General features: G+C 44.3%; 1 long non-coding RNA gene across 1 annotated transcript; it reads right to left on the reverse strand.

The window, feature by feature from the left end:
* Positions 1–3395: 3395 nt before the first annotated feature.
* LOC119330687 lies at positions 3396–6976 on the reverse strand. Its single transcript, XR_005160211.1, has 3 exons — positions 6222–6976; positions 4673–4752; positions 3396–3730 (listed from the first exon to the last, which is right to left on the reverse strand). It is a non-coding gene; the product is annotated as an uncharacterized LOC119330687 (long non-coding RNA).
* Positions 6977–8730: the final 1754 nt, after the last annotated feature.

Here is an 8730-nt window from a genome sequence, read left to right on the forward strand (position 1 = left end):
AAGTGAGTGGGAGCTCTGTAGCATTTCTCATATTGTATGTGGATGACATACTGTTGATGGGAAATGATATAGAATTCTTGGAAAGCATAAAGGCCTACTTGAACAAGTGTTTTTCAATGAAGGATCTTGGAGAAGCTGCTTACACATTAGGCATCAAGATCTATAGAGATAGATCGAGACGCCTCATTGGTCTTTCACAGAGTACGTACCTTGACAAGATATTGAAGAAGTTCAATATGGTCCAGTCAAAGAAGGGGTTCTTTCCTGTGTTGCAAGGTACGAGATTGAGCACAGCTCAATGCCCGACCACGACAGAAGATAGAGAAAAGATGAGTGTCGTCCCCTATGCCTCGGCCATAGGGTCTATCATGTATGCTATGCTGTGTACCAGACCTGATGTAAACCTTAACGTAAGTTTGGTAGGAAGGTACCAAAGTAATCCCGGCATGGAACACTGGACAGCGGTCAAGAATATCCTGAAGTACCTGAAGAGGACTAAGGATATGTTTCTCATTTATGGAGGTAACGAAGAGCTCGTCGTAAAGGGTTACGTCGATGCTAGCTTCGACACAGATCTGGATGACTCTAAGTCACAAACCAGATACGTGTATATTTTGAATGGTGGGGCAGTAAGCTGGTGCAGTTGCAAGCAAAGCGTTGTGGCGGGATCTACATCTGAAGCGGGGTACATGGCAGCCTCGGAGGCAGGACAAGAAGCAATCTGGGTGAAGGAGTTCATTACCGACCTAGGAGTCATACCCAATGCGTCGGGCCCGATGACTCTCTTCTGTGACAACACTGGAGCTATTGCCTTTGCCAAGGGGCCCAGGTTTCACAAGAAGACCAGGCATATCAAGCGTCGCTTCAATTCCATTCATGAAAGTGTTCAAAATGGAGACATAGATATTTGTAAAGTACATACGGACCTGAATGTAGCAGATCCATTGACTAAACCTCTCCCTAGAGCAAAACATGATCAACACCAGGACTCTATGGGTGTTCGATTCATCACAATGTAACTAGATTATTGACTCAAGTGCAAGTGGGAGACTGTTGGAAATATGCCCTAGAGGCAATAATAAAATGGTTATTATATTTCCTTGTTCATGATAATTGTCTATTGTTCATGCTATAATTGTGTTATCCGGAAATCGTAATACATGTGTGAATACATCGACCACAACACGTCCCTAGTGAGCCTCTAGTTGACTAGCTCTTTGATCAAAAGATAGTCATGGTTTCCTGACTATGGACATTGAATGTCATTGATAACGGGATCACATCATTAGGAGAATGATGTGATGGACAAGACCCAATCCTAAGCATAGCTCAAAGTTCGCGTAGTTCGTTTGCTATAGCTTTTCCGAATGTCAAGTATCATTTCCTTAGACCATGAGATTGTGCAACTCCCGGATAGCGTAGGAGTGCTTTGGGTGTGCCAAACGTCACAACGTAACTGGGTGACTATAAAGGTACACTACGGGTATCTCCGAAAGTGTCTGTTGGGTTGGCACGAATCGAGACTGGGATTTGTCACTCAGTATGACGGAGAGGTATCTCTGGGCCCACTCGGTAATGCATCATCATAATGAGCTCAATGTGACCAACTGGTTGATCACGGGATCATGCATTACGGTAGGAGTAAAGTGACTTGCCGACAACGAGATTGAACGAGGTATGGGGATGCCGACGATCGAGTCTCGGGCAAGTAACGTACCGATTGACAAAGGGAATTGTATACGGGATTGATTGAATCCTCGACATCGTGGTTCATCCGATGAGATCATCGAGGCGCGTGTGGGAGCCAACATGGGTATCCAGATCCCGTCGTTGGTTATTGACCGGAGAGTCATCTCGGTCATGTCTGCGTGTCTCCCGAACCCGTAGGGTCTACACACTTAAGGTTCGGTGACGCTAGGGTTAATGAGATATTAATATACGGTAACCCGAAAGTTGTTCGGAGTCCCGGATGAGATCCCGGACGTCACGAGGAGTTACGGAATGGTCCGGAGGTGAAGATTTATATATAGTAAGTCAAGTTTCGGCCATCGGGATAGTTTCGGGGGTAATCGGTATTGTACCAGGACCACCGAAAGGGTCCTGGGGGTCCACCGGGTGGGGCCACCTATCCCGGAGGGCCCAATGGGCTGAAGTGGGAGGGGAACCAGCCCCTAGTGGGCTGGTGCACCCCCCATGGGCCTCCCCCTGCACCTAGGGTTGGAAACCCTAGGGGTGGGGGGCGCCCCACTTGGCTTGGGGGGCACTCCACCCCCTTGGCTACCGCCCCCTTTGGAGATTGCATCTCCTAGGGCCGGCGCCCCCCCTAGGGGTCCTATATATAGTGGGGGGGGCTGCCGCACCCTAGCCCCTGGCGCCTCCCTCTCCCTCATGTGACACTTCTCCCTCTCCCTGAGCTTGGCGAAGCCCTGCCGAGATCACCGTTGCTTCCACCACCACGCCATCGTGCTACTGGATCTCCATCAACCTCTCCTTTCCCCTTGCTGTATCAAGTTGTAGGAGACGTCTTCCCAACCGTACATGTGTTGAACGCAGAGGTGTCGTCCGTTCGACGCTAGGTCATTGGTGATTTGGATCACGACGAGTACGACTCCATCAACCCTGTTCTCTTGAACGCTTCCGCTCGCGATCTACAAGGGTATGTAGATGCACTCCCCTTTCCCTCGTTGCTTGATAACTCCATAGATTTATCTTGGTGATGCGTAGAAAATTTTAAATTCTGCTGCGTTCCCCAAAACATACATTGTCAAGTGAATCACGTGGTATCCCATTGTCACCACAGATACGCACGACAAGACATACATCAAGTGTTCTCAAATCTTTAAAGACTCAATCCGATAAGATAACTTCAAAGGGAAAACTCAATCCATTACAATAGAGTAGAGGGGGAGGAGAAACATAAGATCCAACTATAATAGCAAAGCTCGCAATACATCAAGATCGTACCACCTCCAGAACACGAGAGAGAGAGAGAGAGAGAGATCAAACACACACTACACCACAACACTGATGTAAGGACAAATAAATTGCCGGGAAAAGGCTCTTTAAAGGGCAAATAAACTGCCGGACAGTGGTTCTCCCGACAGATAGAACCGCCACGAGAACGGCTGCCGAGGATTACTTGTCCCGGCTTCTCCCGGCAGTTTTTCTGCCCTAGCCCATGCATTTGCCGGCAGTCTATTTTCTCCCGGCAGATTGGTCGGCGCAAGGGAAACTACAATTACCGGCAGTTCAACTGCCTGCACAAGCACATTTACCCGGCAGATGTTACGCCACCAAGTTGATTTCGCTAGCAAAATTTTATAGGCATTCATATTATGTAATATCCATCCACTATATATGTCTAGACAACCAGGACATATCATACAATTTATACATGTAATTCAATCAAAGTAACATACAGGCTTCATCGAAATCTTAAGCTTCGTTCCATAAACAAAACGACCATATATAAGGAGGTTGTTCACAAAAGGAGTACATATATGTTTGCCACAAGCAGAATAAAGTACCGCCACAAGAGGAGATCATATGTTTCTAAATGTGTGCCACGCAACCAAAATGAGCTTAACAAGCACCAAAATGGGCAGAGCAAATCTCTAGGTTCAACAAACAAGACATACAACATTATCACTCCATCTTAGTTGTAGATATTCCAAATCTCAAGCAGCTTGAAGAACTTCCAAACCTTAGTGAACTTGTACCTTTGGGAAACCTGCAACAAATCAGAAGATGTTACATACAACAGTTGCATTCAGCACTTAAGGAAGAAGTTACAACAATCTCTACCATTTTTATTATCTTAACAAGTAACAAGCTTATCTTCTCATCAAAATTGTACAAAGTCTGTACAAATATTAACAGGAATATGTTACAACAATGATATACAGCAGCCGCATGGCCACATACAACAGCCGAATATGTTCTGAAACATAGAGCAACTAGTAACATCTCTAGAGTAACCTCTACTTTAGTAGAGAACATGTCCATTTTTATCATACTGATAGTAGCAAGTTTATCTTACTTCTCATCCAAATAGTGTGCAAAGTACAAATATTAACAGTAAATAGTACGTGTACCTATCTTGTACAGCAGAAAGTGGTATAATCATGTTCCATGCACAAAGTTACTGTACTAGCCAGCAAAAAAAGGAAAACTAATTTGAATCGTTATCAGCTTGAGGATTGTCACTGCAAGATGGCAAGATTTTGAGAAAACAGTTTGACAGACATGCAAATATCTTAAGAATAATAATATAAAACTTCACGATATGACGGAGGTGTTACCATCGAAAAAACTTGAATGCAAGTACGTTATCATCAAATGACACTCCTAATAAGGCAGAGACACTAAATATGTCCACAATCAGCTTTAATTTAAGAAATTGAATCATATTAACAAATCTAAGTTTTCAAAAGTGCAGAAGCAGAGGAGCAGTTATATATTAAGTTCTAGGCCAACAATAGCAATGAATAAGCATGTGGTTCCAAGCTCTGATTCCTTGCTAGAAGTAATCCATAAACATCATATGGGAAACTTCTTTGTTACTCAAGCAAATTTCTTTCTCAAGATATACATTGGAGTCTACAACATGCAGAGACAGATAATGCCTGCCAGACATCAATCTCAAAAGAACATCTTCCAAGAAGGAACTTACATTACACCTTGTGTCAGAGTTATTCGATATAGCTATAAGTTTGGTGTTATTATCGCCAAAGCATTATAATCCACCGCCATCTGCAAAAATAAAACAATGACAAGTAGCTTGAATTATATTCCTTGGTAGAATATATCAATAAGTACATATTATTACATGCTTGTGTAGCTATGACAATTTATTAAGTGGTTGTTGTAGCGTTCTCTTTTATCAGATTCAACTAGAGTGTAATAGAAGAAATGCATCACTTATTTCAAAACCATTGAGTGATTATATATACTAACAATATAAGGTGTACTACTCGAAGCAGGATACAGGTTAACTACAATGTCAATATATATCAACAGTGAGAGGCTTTTGAGAAGAGCCTAGATTTAGTTATGTTTAAATTCTGGGACAAGATTGTTTGTAACAATTTCTAGGCAGAACCACCATAAGCCCTAGAGCTCCAGCCCTTTCGCAAAGCCTCTATCACTCCATAGTAAATCCATCAGCGAAGAAATGTGAGTGCTAAGCAGCAATGACGGAAAAAAGTCGGAATTAGTGCTGATTTCTAACACTATCTGCATGTAACAAGTACTGCTACACTACCCAGGTGGCCAAATTCAGAGCAACAAAGGTCAATGGGAAAAACCAAGAGCATGCACTTTACTGAAATAGTAAGGAGTTTTAACCCACATTGGAACAAATATAACTGAAATCCTAATAGAGTCAGAATAAATCCTAAACCCGAAGAATTAACAACCCAATCCACTGTCACTGCTTGCATAGCCATTGTATCCAAACAGGCCCTACATTCAGTGCTACCACTTCTGTATGGTTCTGAGCTTAAAAGTAAGTTCTAGCTAGAGGAATGTAATCAACCAATAGAAAAATTAAGGCATGGGAAATAAGAAAATATAATTGAAACAAATGATGAAAATTTCCAATTCTCAAGATTTTGTTAGGAGAAGAACTTTGCATAAGTTTGAAGATTCTAAACTATTCATATTTGGGCGGTGATCTTGCTCGCAATATTTATCCTTGACCGATGGATCAGAAATGAAAGCGAAAGTCAGTAACATGCCCTTCTTTTTTTAAACGAAGCATGGCCTACATTTTAAGAATCTTTCGTATGACCTCGTATACCTGAGCCTTTTCTTGTTTTGTTTTCTAAACTGACTCTTAGACCTGAAATAGGAAATGACTCTTACACCTGAAATAGGACCATATACTTTTGCTATTACAACTGATAGGTACAAACTCAACTATATGGCTTCACAAGTTGGAGCGACAAACCTTCACAAAATGTATGCATAACTGAACTAATGCTCAAGGCATAAACCATGTGTGTTGTGGTGTATATTGGTTAATTAAAGGTAAAAGTTCCACTAGGCTATCAGAATACTAGAGAAGATTATAAAATAAAATCACTTGAGAATTCTTTTACAAAATGGTTACTTTGCTACAAAAGATTTATTTGGTGCATTGTGACCGTGAGTGTCCTTGTTAAGGAGAGAAAAGACATACATGGAAACAAACAAGTGATAGCATCTTGATCCATACATACAGGTGATGAGCTCGATGATGATAGAGGCGTTGTGGTGCTCACTGGTAGCGAGTGTAGAGGAACAGGTGGTGCAGCGCGTGGTTGAACAATTAGTGGTTGAGCTCGACAGGGCCGACGTGGAGCAGCTCTACCAGCAGCGCGCCATCTGTCTTCCACAGCAGCAGGTGCTGCACGGCTGCACCCCGAGAAGGTGTAGGCCCGACGAAGAAGAGGGACGCTCGATAACGATACAGCTCGCGGTTGACCCTGCTTGAACGCGATGCCAAGAAGAAGAGCACCATGTGGCGTTGGGAGTGAGGAAGAGGGAGTCCTTGGAGAGGCCGTCGGGGACGAACTCCTCAGGAGACAGGCAGCTACTCTCCCGGTCTCACCCTGTCAGCGGATCTGGGCGAGGCGGATAAGATGACGATGGGGGAAGTGTTTATGTGGAGGTGAACAACCGGGGCGGCGTTGATGAGGACCGGGCTAGATCCGGCAGCATCGACCACCGGTGCGGCCAGACCGCCAGATCCAGCAATGACCAGGCCGGGCCGCTTCCATGGAAATGGCAGCTCAGCGGAGGAAGAGAGGTAGGGCGGCGGCGCACAGGGAAGGGGAGAACGGGCCGGCCAGAAGTAGAGTTAGGAAGGGGCGGCGGTGGAGTGGGGGGCGGCGGCGGCGGGTCTGTGATTTGGGGAAGTAGGGTTAGGAAGGGACGGGAGTGGCTGGGTCGATACAGAGGGATTTGGGGAAGAGAGGGTTTTTTTAAGCAAAGGGGAAGAGAGGTTGGGCTAAGCGGCTATATTTCTTCGGCCGTGAAACTTTTGGGTGTCTCCCGTGCTAGGCCCGATACTATTTCAGTTTGGCGCCAAATAAAGGGGCCCGGCAGAAAATGGGCCGTGGTTGTGTTGTCCCGGCAGAATATGCGCCTGCAAGGCGTACCGGCTGTCTAAATGCCCCTGCGGCTCAAGTTCTACCGGCAGTTTGCATGCCCTAAAGTATATGTACCGGCAGTAACAAATGTCCCGGCAGATAGTTTTTCCTTATTCAGCAACTTCTCCCGCCAGTTAACTGCCCCTAATTAAGTGTTGTGGTGTAGTGACATAGCTACTGGTACATACCCTCAGCCCCGAGGGAGAACCACTCCATCCTCGTCATGGAGAGCACCGGGATGATGAAGATGGCCACCGGAGAAGGATCGCCCCCTCCGGCAGGGTGCCGGAACGGGTCTAGATTGGCTTTCGGTGGCTACGCAGGCTTCTGGCGGCGGAACTCCCGATCTATTATGCTTCCGGATGTTTTTAGGGTATATGGAGATATATAGGTGGAAGAAGTACGTCAGGGGGGCCACGAGGGGCCCACAAGGGTGGAGGGCGCCCCCCTACCTTGTGGCTCCCTTGTTTCTTTCCTGATGTGCACTCCAAGTCCATCAGGTTGCTTTCCTTCCAAAAATAAGTTCCGTGAAGTTTCAGGTCAATTGGACTGCGTTTGATTTTCCTTTTCTGCGATACTCTAAAACAAGGAAAAAACAGAAACTGGCACTGGGCTCTGGGTTAATAGGTTAGTCCCAAAAATAATATAAAAGTGGATAATAAAGCCCATAAACATCCAAAACACATAATATAATAGCATGGAACAATAAAAAATTATTGATACGTTGGAGACGTATCAGCTAGTCTCTCTAATACCGCGCACCTTTCGCCGGTATCATACACCCACCATATACCTTCCTCAAAACAACCACCATACCTACCTATTATGGCATTTCCATAGTCATTCCGAGATATATTGCCATGCAACTTTCCACCATTCCGTTTATTATGACACACTCCATCATTGTCATATTACTTAGCATGATCATGTAGTTGACATCGTACTTGTGGCAAAGCCACCATTCATAATTCTTTCATACATGTCACTCTTGATTCATTGCATATCCCGTTACACCGCCGGAGGCATTCATACAGAGTCATATTTGTTCTAAGTATCGAGTTGTAATTGTTGATTTGTAAGAAAATAAAAGTGTGATGATCATCATTATTAGAGCATTGTCCCAGTGAGGAAAGGATGATGGAGACTATGATTCCCCCACATGTCGGGATGAGACTCCGGACGAAAAAAAAGAAAGAAAAGAGGTCATAAAAAAGGCTCAAATAAAAAAATGAGAGAAAAAGAGAGAAGGGACAATGTTACTATCCTTTTACCACACTAGTGCTTCAAAGTAGCACCATGATATTCATGATAGAGAGTCTCCTATGTTATCACTTTCATATACTAGTGGGAATTTTTCATTATAGAACTTGGCTTGTATATTCCAATGATGGGCTTCCTCAAAATGCCCTAGGTCTTCATGAGAAAGCAAGTTGGATGCACACCCACTTAGTTTCTTTTGTTGAGATTTCATATACTTATAGCTCTAGTGCATCCGTTGCATGGCAATCCCTACTCACTCACATTGATATCTATTGATGGGCATCTCCACAGCACGTTGGTACGCCTAGTTGATGTGAGACTATCTTCTCCCTTTTTG

This window comes from Triticum dicoccoides, chromosome 7A (genome assembly GCF_002162155.2).
Source record: "Triticum dicoccoides isolate Atlit2015 ecotype Zavitan chromosome 7A, WEW_v2.0, whole genome shotgun sequence".
Lineage (NCBI taxonomy): Eukaryota > Viridiplantae > Streptophyta > Magnoliopsida > Poales > Poaceae > Triticum > Triticum dicoccoides.